We start from the raw sequence: 12,303 nt of genomic DNA on the forward strand, positions 1-12,303 counted from the left end.
GGACATGTTGGTATTTTGATTTCCAGGTGGTGGAGAATGTCATGGTGGCTGACGTCTGAGGTCTAGTAATGACGGGGTCGAGTCTTCGAGGCGATGAGGACTTTGCTTGACGATTCGTTACTCGTAGTAGCAGCATCGGCAAGTGGGGGCGGCAGCACAGGAGGAGTATAGTCTTAGCTTTGAGAGTGTAAACACAAGGTCTAGCCTTAATTGGTTGTGACTGGCAGTGGCCTTGTTGAAGGCATTGTTTTGAGAGCGTGATTTTTTTTTCAGTTTGAAAACTTAATATCTATGATCAGGCGACGATGGCGCTTTTGGACTCTTTCCTTCTTGGAGGCGTCGATTTTGGAGAATTTGGACATCGGGTGTTGTCTTGGTGGTGGTTCTTGCTGTAGTTACAAGGAATTGATCGCTGTAGCGGGATCTTTCGTTTTTCTTCTTCTTTTTTTGGAAATCAAGGCGTACCCCCGGCCTCTGCATCATAATGATGCATGCAACCATCTTATTAAAAGTCTATGAAGTAGCACAAAGTCATAACAGTATTATAGCTTGCTCGCAAGCGGAGCGAAACAAACAGAAAAAAAGAAAAGTACATGCTAAAAATCGCAACCGGTAAGGCAATATGAAGGACAAGCTCCCTAGACTCCTATCATGTTATGCGGCCGCCATCCGAACCGGTTGAATATAGCCCGTGCTACCATCTCCCACTGGTTGCACCCAGTAACCAAAGGCTCCCTGGAGTCCATAGGAGTGAGTAAGGACCACCTACGGATCCATGCGGTAGCTCTGAATATGACCTGCGAGAAAGTTAAAGTGTGTTGTCTATCAAAAATCATATCATTCCTACAGTTCCATATAGCCCACAGAAGCGTACATATTCCAATCCGAATACGAGCCGCAGTAGTATGCTCAACCCCAGCTAACCACGTTCCAAACAACGACTCAATATCAACTGGAGGATTAATGTTAAAGGCTATATGAATCATTCTTCAAAGCAATTTGGCGAGTTGGGATTCAAGAAATAGATGTTGTATTGTTTGATCATGATCACAAAAACAACAACGTGAACTACCTACCCATCACCTCTTCATTAAGTTGTCCTTGGTGAGTATTACTTGCTTGTGGACGAACCACATAATAACTTTAATATGCAAGGGGATCTTAACCTTCGAAATATGTAATGATCTTGAGATTGGGCTAGAATTAATCAAATCCATATAGAAGGATTTTACCGTAAATACCCAATTTCTAGCTAATTTCCAGTGCGTCGAATCTGGCTGGTCGGATAGTTGAACATCTATCAATCTCCGAACCAAGTGCATCCAGGCAGTCCATCGCTCACCAACTAACGCATGTCTGAACTGAATATTCAAGGGAATCGTTTGGAAAACGGTGCCTATGTAATTCTCCTTACGTTGCATAATGTTATAAAGGGTGGGATATTGTATGGCCAGTGGCATCTCTCCTAACCACGTATCCTCCCAAAATCTTATTGACATCCCATTGCCAACCAAGAATTTGACCCTACGAAAGAACAAGTCCTTCATTCTCATAAGTCCCTTCCAGAATGGCGAGTCAGTTGGTCTCATGGTAACCTGGGCGAGCGTTTTGGACTGTAAATACTTATTGCGCAAAATCTGTGCCCACATGCCTCCGGCTCTATCTCTAACCTATAGAGCCATTTACTCATAAGGCATTTATTCTTGATTTCTAAGTTCTCAATACCGAGATCACCCTTGTCTTTTGGTCGGTAAAGGATATCCCATCGCGCGAGACGGTATTTCCTCTTGGCCTCATCTAACTGCCAGAAGAACCAAGATCTGAAGAAATCAAGTCATTTTTCTTCTTCTTCTTTTTGTTTTTTGGGTTGTGTGCATCCGTAATGTCTTTAGGACATCTCGTTGTTCCAGAGGATGGGCATAATTGGTATCTCCGCGATATTAATGTATTCCCTTTGTAAAAACAACACATCTTACTTTCACAGGACCCATCAACTTCAAGAACAACATAGGCCAATTGATGATTATAAAAGAATAATACAGAAATGAAGAACCGACACAAGGAATGCATACATTACAAAGGAAACTATTCAACATCTTTGTCCATGAGCGTTGTCATCTTCCAAGATTTTCCATTTTCACTAATTTACACCAATGGGAAACTCTTCCAGAAAAAGGCTTCCAAGATTATATACATCACTAACCAAATTATCACCCCATAATGAATATGTTTTTGAATTTGCCAGGCTCTGCTTGCAAAGGAAATCACGATTAATTTGGGAGCTGGAACCTCCCTGTAGGTTTCCTCTTTTGCCATGTCCGGACAAAGATTATGATTACAATAAGAAAACCTAACTTTTACGGAAAAATATGGTAATAATGAGCTCAGTACTTCAAAAGAGGGTATTTTTAAAATAATTGCTTCATAAAAGTGCGTGAGTAACAAAACCATGTGTAGCTTCATTCACTCTATGATGAGTTAAAACAAATATGATGTACATGTGATCGGCGTGTGAACAACTGAAGATTATGCATAGCTAGCCAACACGAGAAAAAAAAAGTTTCTCCTCATGAGCTACACATGTTCATCAACATCATGCTTATCATGCTGCCAATGTAACCAATGTTTTGAACATTGCCCACCATGTTTTTATATATCTCTAGATCATGTGCATCTTTCCTGCTGTGATTCCTTCCATTGGTCATCAGGTTTTGAGTGTACACTCTGATGTTTTGACCTGTTTTCTTGCTGATGGTTTAAGATTTTAGATGAAACTGAAAGAGAATGTGGACAAGTGTTTTTTCTCATAGTGAGTGTATGTATGCCGACTGAGAAATCAGGAAATTTCAATAGGAAAATGCTCTGTTGCAAATGTAGCATATATAGGTCCCATTAGAGGCACTCCAGTTCTGCATCGACGGCCACCACATCCTTGGTAAACCGCGAGAGGCATTTCAGCGAGATTGACAAAGGCAGGACATGGCCTCTGAGCTCACGGCCGACGGTGTCATCGCCAAAACCACTCTGTGACCAAGTTGCGGTGACAGCCGAAATTGTGGTATGGTAGAAACCAAGAAACTGATCAATAACCGTGCCAGCTACAACTAAAAGACCTGCAGTAATGTTTCTGTGGTTGTAGCCAAAGCCATAAGGCTGGCTAGCTGTTATGACTAAATATAGAGAATAATACTACCTCCATAACTAAATATAAGGCGTTTTTTGCAATTCAAAATGAATTGCAAAATTGTCTTGCATTTAATTAGAGATGGTCTATTAATATGAAGGTCATACTCCCTCCGTTCCACAATGTAGCGCATATAGATTTTTCTAAAAGTCAAACTTCATAAACTTTGACCAAGTTTGTTGAGAAAATTATATACATCTAGAATATCAAATACATGTGCTTAGATATATCACAAGACATACTTTCATTATATACATTTGGTATTGTAGATATAAATAGTTTTCTCTATAAACTTGGTGAAAGTTTATAAAGTTTGACTTTGTAAAATATCTATATGCGTTACATTATGGAACGGAGGGAGTACTAAACAAATAAAGGTTCCGTGAGAACATAATGTCAAGAGTCATACAATACAATAAGGATGCACAAAACATACTAATTAAAAGAAAATGAAAGGAAAATCAGCCATTACTGGCTAGATCATGTTTTGACTACTCTATATGCCATGAATGATTAAATTTAGACGTAGCCTACTTGACCTTTTCTCTGGCTATTCTGCACAAAGAGGAAAAAGTTCAGAGTAGCAAAGGATTCATTCGTCACAGCTCATAGTATATAAGGACATTACAGTCAGAGTAGATGAATTAAATGTGGATTCCAACAAGCGAAACATGTATAGTTCATTCAGTTGACCACAGTGCAACTGAAAAAAGCAGAGCATTTCAAACAGCCCAAGAACTCCAACGGCATGCAGAAGCAGCCCTCGAACAGAATTGAATGTCAGGCTAACATTTCAGTATACATCCTGGTGTCATAGGTTTTGCAGAAGAAACCAACGAAAATAATCTGAAGACGCCCCTTATTGAGATGAAACAGCGGGATGCAAATCAACTAATCAATCAACACATATGGAATCGACCAGCTTGTCTGTTTCCTTGCTGAGTTCCACGTTTTCAATCTTCAGACGGTGTGCATCCCAGGGAACTTCTTCCCAGCCTCCGCGTACGTCCGTACCAGCGGTTCGAACACCACCGTCCTCAGATCTTTCTGCAGCTTCTTCAGCACATCGATGAATTTCTTGGCGCCGTCAACGTCTTTCTTCTTCTCAACGTAACCCATCAGGGTCTTCGTCACATCATGTGGTGGCACCCAAATTCTGCCGCTGTTGTGTCCCTTCTGGATTGCACGGTCGGCGCACCAATGGGCATTCTTGAGATCCCCTATCTTGAAATAGTGCTCCATGAAAATCTCCCAGTCTTCGCATTAGGCCTTCCTCCGCACATCTTGGCACAATTCTTGAGATCCACCTCCTTGTTTTTTTTTCTCTTTTTGAACGGAGGCTCAAGAAGAGCCCGACTTCGAATTAACAAAGCCATCAACAGGCCAAGTATTACATTACATTGAACGATAACTTACGACAAGCAAGAAAATAAAAACCACGGATACACAATGCTTACAGACAGCTCACAGGCCATGACAAGACAAGAACTCCAAAGACAGAAGTGGAACACTACTTTTTTTTTGAATTTTCAACGGGGGGGAGGGAAGGCCCCTCCACCACCTGCATATATTACCCAAAAAATGGACCAAAGCCCAGAGTGATCAGATATACAAAGAGAGAGGGGGGGGGGGGGGGGGGCTGAACTACTCAAACCCTAAGAACAGATAGCCAGACATCAATATGAGCACGGTCGCCAGGGGCCAGCCTCGCGCACCAGAGCACGGCGTCGTCTCGGCAGGCTTTGAAGGTGGCCGCAAGGGACTGCAGGTCATTGCGGAAGACAATAGCATTCCGTTGCTTCCAAAGCCTCCAGCAACAGAGGAGGATGAAGGCAGCAGGCGACGCCATCCCCACCACAGGGGACGCGTCCAGGCGGTGGATGGACTCCACCGTTCTTCCTTCCGTCGACACGCCGAGGCATTGCCAGAACTGAACCGCAAAAGGGCAGCCGAAGATGAGGTGGTTCGCAGTCAGTGGAACACTACTTGCATCGTCATGGCCATCCTCCACCAACGCAACATCGCCAATGAAACCTAGCTAGACTAGGCCGAAGCTGAACAATACTTGGAAGAGGAACCTGGCCATTCCAATTAGGCACAACTTTGCTACAATCATCCGTTTCCGTCATCGAATAGGACCCCTGCCTCTCGTCCTGTCTCGAAGGACGCCGCACCGTCGGCAGACTGAAGTTCACCCTAGAACCCCGATGAGCGAGCAAGATCCTGGGAGAGGCCAATTGGACCGCCCAAAGCACAAATCAATATCCGCACTAGATCAAGCACTCGGCCAATGGTACCGTCATGAAGTAGAAGCAAACCGCCTAGAGAAGTCCAATAAACAGAACAGTCACAACGAAGGAAGAACGACAAGTACGCCGTGGAAAGAAGCAGACTTGCACCACAATAGCCAAAGAGGGGAGCCCTTTCCACTCTCGCCTAGGCTCGGAAGATGATGACCCTACGGCGTAAAGGGTAGCAATAGATTGAAGACATCAAGTTCCATAGCCCACCGGCTCCACCACATTTGGTTCACGGGAAGTGCCTCCCGAAAGGGGAACGGCGCTGAAGCGTCGCCGTCGCCCAAAATAGAAACATGATTTTCACCCAATCGGGAGGAGGTAGGGTGGGGAATGGGACCTCGACAATGCCTTCATCAAGGGAAGTGGCGCCCGCAGCACCGCTATCGTCGTGGCCACCGTCAACAGCCAAGTATTTCCCCCAGACCCAAGCTCCCAACACATCCTCCAACCACCATCCGACACTAGCGAGCCAAGGCACCACTATGACCAAAACTGTTGAGGAGGGCAAGAAAAAGTGACCAGCAGCTGGATTACTCTGAAAAGAAGTCAGCCCGACAGGGCTCCAGAACGACGCAGACTCCAACCCCCGGCTCCACAATGTAGTCGTTGGAGGTGCACCGAAGCACCCGGAGCAGAGCGCTGTCATCATCCTTTGGAGCCACTACTCCAGGAACCAAAGGGGAAAGGGCCATGCTTACCCACCTTCCGACCGAAGGCGAGCCACGAATGTGCAGCAGGCCTCCCCCGCTGCCACATCTGTGCACCTCCAGCGACTACATCGCAGCCACCCGCCAGCGACCAGCCATTCCACGGCGAACCAGGCGCTGCTCAAATTCGCGCGGGCCAACGGAGCGCCCACGGATCAGATCCGGCTCATAGGAGCCCGCACACGGCCAAAGGCCGGCCCCGTGGTCAGATCCATGGGTCTCCGGCTACAAGCAGTCTGAGCGAATGCTGGGTTCCCTCCACCAAGCTCACAGGACAACATCCGCCGGAGACCACCGCCGCAAGACATGCACGAGGTCAGGGAAGGCTGGCGGCGAGGGGAACGGTGTCATGGGAACTACTTGCTCAGTCCAACAAGTGAAGCCCAAGGCCAGCCCAGGAGACCCAAGCGTGTCACAAGGCCCAATAAACAAGTCATCTGCGTAGCCCGATCGAGTATTTGAGTGCGTCTCACTGGAGTAGATGGGCATTGAAGAACTGAAGACTGAACCGGCCACCGTTGGGCGTTTCCCCTCTCCCACCCCCTGGCTCTCACCACCCCCTGACATTTGTTTCTGTACTCCATCACACTCCTTGGGTTGTTTGAAATGCTCTGCAGTTGTACTACCGTCCACTGAATGAACTCTAATATTTCGCTTGTTCGAATTATGTATTTTGACTGCATTCATGGATGATGTCAAATTGATACTATAAACATTGTAGATATGGATAACTCTGTCATAATATTCTGATCATAATTTTGGGCAAGGAAAAAGTATCACTCACGCTCTATAATCACTCCGAACAAGGAGAAAATGAATTAGGTATGTCCGCTCCACACATATTGTATCTCAATGCACACACTGAGTGCTTCTTAATGGACATACTTTAACAGGTAAACTGCACTTCTCTGTAGGCACGCGCCATGGACAAGCCGAACACTTCTCCATGGGACAGAACCTGGATTTTCAGTGGAACATTTCATATTGAATTTTCCTACTTGGTGGTGGGTCCACGACCACCCGACCATCATCAGGACAGTTGAGAAGGTAGGTTTAGGGTTTTGCGTGGGTGGCTAACATCCAGCCTCACGTCTCTTTATATAGATGATCATAATACAATTACATACGTATACAAATACGTGTACATGTACAATATACTAGACCCTATTTTACATGCCCCCTCAAACTGAACTACATACAAGATTCAGATTGGTTCTAAAGCAGTCTAGCATCTATCGAGTAGCGGGTTTAGTAAATACATCCGCTAGCTGATCATCAGTTGAGATAAACCTGACTTCTAGTTTACCAACAGCTACTCGTTCCCTCACGAAATGGAAATCAATCTCAATGTGTTTGGTCCGAGCATGAAACACTGGATTCGCAGTCAGGTAAGTTGCCCCTAAATTATCACACCACAATATGGGTGTGCGCTGCCGTGTGACTCCAAGTTCTGTGAGAACTGTGTCTATCCAAATGGCTTCAGCCGCGCCATTGGCCAATGCCTTGTACTCTGCCTCGGTGCTAGACCTCGAGACCGTAGGCTGCTTCTTGGAACTCCAAGATATAAGATTGGGTCCAACAAATATAGCAAAGCCACCAGTAGAACGCATGTCATCAACACAGCCTGCCCAGTCTGCATCGGTGAATATACTGACTCCAGTAAATCTGGACTTACGAATCCGTAGTCCCGTGTCTAGCTTATCTTTGACATACCTCAGAGTACGCTTAACTGCTTCCCAATGAACCTCCGTAGGCTGAGACAGGAACTGGCACACTTTGTTCACGGCAAAGGAGATATCTGGACGAGTGAGTGTCAGATACTGAAGTGCTCCAACTACACTGCGATACCTGAAAGAGTCGTCAGTACTCAGCAATGCACCACTGTGACGCGAAAGGCTCTCGGATGTAGCAAGTGGAGTGGAAGTGGACTTGCAGTTCTCCATGTTGACGCGATGAAGGAGATCAAGTGCATACTTCTTCTGCGTCAATGTCATGCCCCCTGAATGAAAGGACGCTTCCAAACCAAGGAAGTACTCCAACCGGCCCAAGTCCTTGATTGGAAAACTCGCAGACAAGGACTGCACAAGGCGATCCACCGCAGTAGGTGTAGAACCAGCAATCACAATATCATCAACATACACCAGCATGTATATCTGAATAGCACCATGTGAAAAGATGAACAGAGATGCATTTGCCTTGGAGGGAACAAAACCAAGCTGTGAGAGCCGCTGACTCAACCGAGCATACCAGGCATGCGGCGACTGCTTGAGCCCGTAGATGGACCTCTGGAGTTTGCAGACATGTGAGGGATAACGAGCATCCTCAAAACCAGGGGGGCTGCTGCATGTAGACATCTTCGGCCAGAAAACCATGGAGAAAGGCATTACTCACATCAATCTGTCGAAGACTCCATCCGCGGGAGATAGCGAGAGAGAGGACCAGACGAACCGTGGCGGGCTTCACCACGGGGCTGAAAGTATCTCCATAGTCGATCCCTTGCTGTTGAGTAAAACCACGAGCAACAAGGCGAGCTTTGTGCTTGTCAACAGAGCCATCCGGACGATGCTTGGTCTTAAAGATCCATTTGCAGCTCACAACATTAACACCAGGAGGCCGAGGCACCAACACCCATGTGTTTGTGTGACAAAGGGCAGATAATTCCGCAGACATGGCGGCACGCCAAGCCGGTTCACCAAGAGCATCACGATGAGAAGTGGGTGCGGCAAAGAATGCATGCCGACGAGTGTCGTACCGCACCGTGCCATCCGTGTATGTCTTGGCCTTACGCGTATGATCACAGTGACGAGTGACCATAGTGTGCCCGGGAGCTGCATCGTCGGTAGATGGTGGCAGCGACGACCGGGACCCGACCAGTGGTGTCGCGGCTGAACCATTTTCAGCAGCAGGCGACACGGGCCGGGGAGACGCGTCAGGCTGGGCCGAACCAGACGACGAGGGGAAGCCAGGCGGGGACCGCAGCCCAGAGGATGCGGCTGGCGACCCGGCGACGCCCGATGCAGGCGAGGAGTGCTGGGCCGACCCCGGCGAGACGGGAGACGCAACGGGCGACCTAGTCGGGCCCGCGGTCGTGTCAACGGGCGAGGCCGACGGGTCCACAGCTGCGCCAGCGGGCGAGGCCGACGAGGCAGCCTCGGGAGACGCAGCGGGCGACCCAGTCGGGCCATGCACGTCGATCACGCCGGCGGATGCAGGTGCGGCGACGGTTTCCTGGGAAGAAATTAGAGCAGCATCTGCAGAAAACAGGTCAGGTGACAAATATGACAGGTCGTATTTCTGCACATGGACATCCGAAACCAGTTCATTGGATGGAAAAGTGAGGGCATGCTCAATAGAAGCAATATCAACCGAGACACCCGGGCTGGAGTAAGGGAAAACTGACTCGTCGAAAACAACATCACGAGAAATGTAGATCCTACCCGAGGTGCGATCAAGACACTTATAGCCCTTATGCAGAGGACTATAACCAAGGAAAACACACATCTTGGAGCGGAACTCCAACTTGTGAGCATTATACTTGCGGAGACTAGGCCAGCAAGCACACCCAAAAATCCTAAGGGAGGAATAGTTGGGCCGAACATGAAATAGACGGAACAGGGGCGTGTCCTTGTTGAGAACCGGAGTGGGCATACGGTTGATGAGATAACATGCCGTAAGAAAGGCCTCATCCCAAAATCGGAGTGGGAGGGACGAATGCGCCATTAAGGCGAGGCCGGTCTCGACCAAGTGACGGTGTTTGCGCTCGGCAATACCGTTCTCCTGAGACGTATGTGGACACGACACACGGTGGGAGATGCCTGTGCGTTGAAAGTAGCGATGAAGCTTGTGGTATTCACCACCCCAGTCGGACTGAACGGCCTTGATTTTGCAATCCAAAAGGCATTCGACATGAGCATGAAAGTTATAAAAGACTTGCTCAACATTAGACTTATGTTTAAGCAAATAAATCCAAGTGAAGCGCGTGTAGTCATCAACAAAACTAACATAATACTTGTACCCCCGAAGATGCAATAGCGGAACCCCAAACATCTGAATGAATTAATTCAAGAGGTACAGTAGTGACATGATAAGACATAGAATACGGTAGTTGATGACTCTTAGCACGCTGACATGCATCACACAGTAATGGTGAATTATTTGAACGAGAACAAGGAAGGTCATGGCTCCGAACAATGGAGGTGACCACATTATTGGTAGGATGACTTAGACGTTGATGCCATTGCGACGACAAACGCGAACACTGGATGAAGCATGGCGAGATGACGAGCACGACGCACGAGGAAAAGGAATCGGGTAGCCCCCCCCCCCCCCCCCGACTGCTACCTTGATGAAGGACGCGCCTAGTTGCTTTGTCCTTAACAAAGAAAAGACGACGGTGAAACTCAACAAACACGTCATTATCACAAACAAGACAGTAGACAGAAAGGAGATGATCTTTGATGTGTGGAACATGAAGGATGTTGCGCAGTTTAAGAGATGAACCGGGTAAACGGGAATGATCAATGTGTGAAATAGACAAACCTGCACCATTGGCCACCTGAACCTGGTCCTTGCCACCATAGTGCTCGTGAACCTGGAGGCGTTCCAGATCACTCGTCAGGTGATCCGTAGCCCCGGTATCCAGTACCCAAGGATAGTCGACGGTGTTGGTGGAGGCCGAGTTGGCGGAGCGAGTGTTGTGGTCCTGGTCATAGCGCTTGTGACACTCATCGGCCTTATGCCCCCAGTTTTTGCAAATTTGACACCGGGGGCGCCACCGATTGTTGCGACGGCCACCACCTCCGTTGTTGCCGCCGTTACCCCCACCACTTTGCCGACCATTGCCAGCATAGGAGGGGTTGCGGTCGCGGCCACCGGTTGGGCCGCCGTTGCCGCCTTGGCGGCCGTGCCCGGGCTGGCCGTTGCCGTCGGCCGAGCGACCCCCACCCTGGGAGGGGTAGGGCTCCGATTAGGGAGCACGCCCGCCCTGGCCGTAGGGGCCCGAGCGAGTCACGGCGTTGGCGGAGGGAGTCCACCCCTCCGACGCACTCTGCTGAGCCTGCAACGCTTCGAACGACAAGACGAGCGAGTAGAAGCTGGAGTAGGGCATTGGTGCGTTACTCGCACCCAGGAAGGCGGCGATGGAGTTGTAGGCGGAGCCGAGTCCGGTGAGGATGTGATCAATGAGTTCGTCATCACGAATCGGAGAGCCGGCGGCAGCCATGGTGTTGGCGAGGGCCTTCATCTTGTGCATGTACTCAGCCGCAGACATCTCCTCCTTCCGCAACGTCTGGAGTTGACGCCGGATGTGACGGACGTTGGCACGACTCTGCGCGCCGTACATGGCACCGACGGCCGTCCATACCGCCTGCCCCGTCTCGCAGCTGATGAGCTGACAGGCGACGTCCTCCTCCATGGAGGTAAGAAGGAGGCCCTTGACCTTCTGATCCTGAGTCCACCAATGATGATACGCCGGATTAGCGGCGGTCGTCGCGGCGTCGCCAGTCCCGACGGCGATGGTCTTGTCGGGTGCCGCCGTGGTGCCGTCCAGGTAGCCATGGAGGTTGGCGCCGGCTAAGACGGTGCCGGCGATGCCACCCCACAACATGAAGTTGTGGCGGCCAAGGCGAACGGCGAGGGCGGCGGGAACTGTGGCAGCCGCTGGCGAGGTGATGGTGCCGACGCTGTTGGAGAGCGAAAGGGCGGCGGACGACATCACGGCGGCGCGGAGGAGGACAGCGCGCGGCGGCGGAGAAGAAACTCGCGGCGGCGGCGGCGCGGAAGGGCGGCGCGCGGCGGCGGCGGCGGATGGATCGGGCGACGCGTAGTGTTCGCGCGGCGGCCGTGTGGCTAGCTAGCAAGCAGCTTGATGGATCCTGCGTATGTGCGTGGCTAGCTAGCAAGCTTGATGGATCCTGCGTATGTGCCTAGCTAGCTAGCAAGCAGCGGCGGCTACGCGGAAGCTAGCTAGCAAGCGGCGACGGCGACGCGGAAGATGGGATCGGGCGGCGGCGCGAGGGACGTGCGGCCGCGGCCCGACCTGGCTGATACCAAATTGAAAAGGTAGGTTTAGGGTTTTGCGTGGGTGGCTAACATCCAGCCTCACGTCTTTTTA

At 49.5% G+C, this 12,303-nt stretch overlaps 1 pseudogene; it reads right to left on the reverse strand.

Annotated features, from left to right (window-relative positions):
* Positions 1-4,079: 4,079 nt before the first annotated feature.
* The window catches only part of LOC123164207 (pentatricopeptide repeat-containing protein At1g60770-like), a 29,368-nt pseudogene continuing 21,144 nt past the window's right edge, over positions 4,080-12,303 (reverse strand).

The sequence above is a fragment of the Triticum aestivum genome, chromosome 7D (genome assembly GCF_018294505.1).
Source record: "Triticum aestivum cultivar Chinese Spring chromosome 7D, IWGSC CS RefSeq v2.1, whole genome shotgun sequence".
NCBI classification, from domain to species: domain Eukaryota; kingdom Viridiplantae; phylum Streptophyta; class Magnoliopsida; order Poales; family Poaceae; genus Triticum; species Triticum aestivum.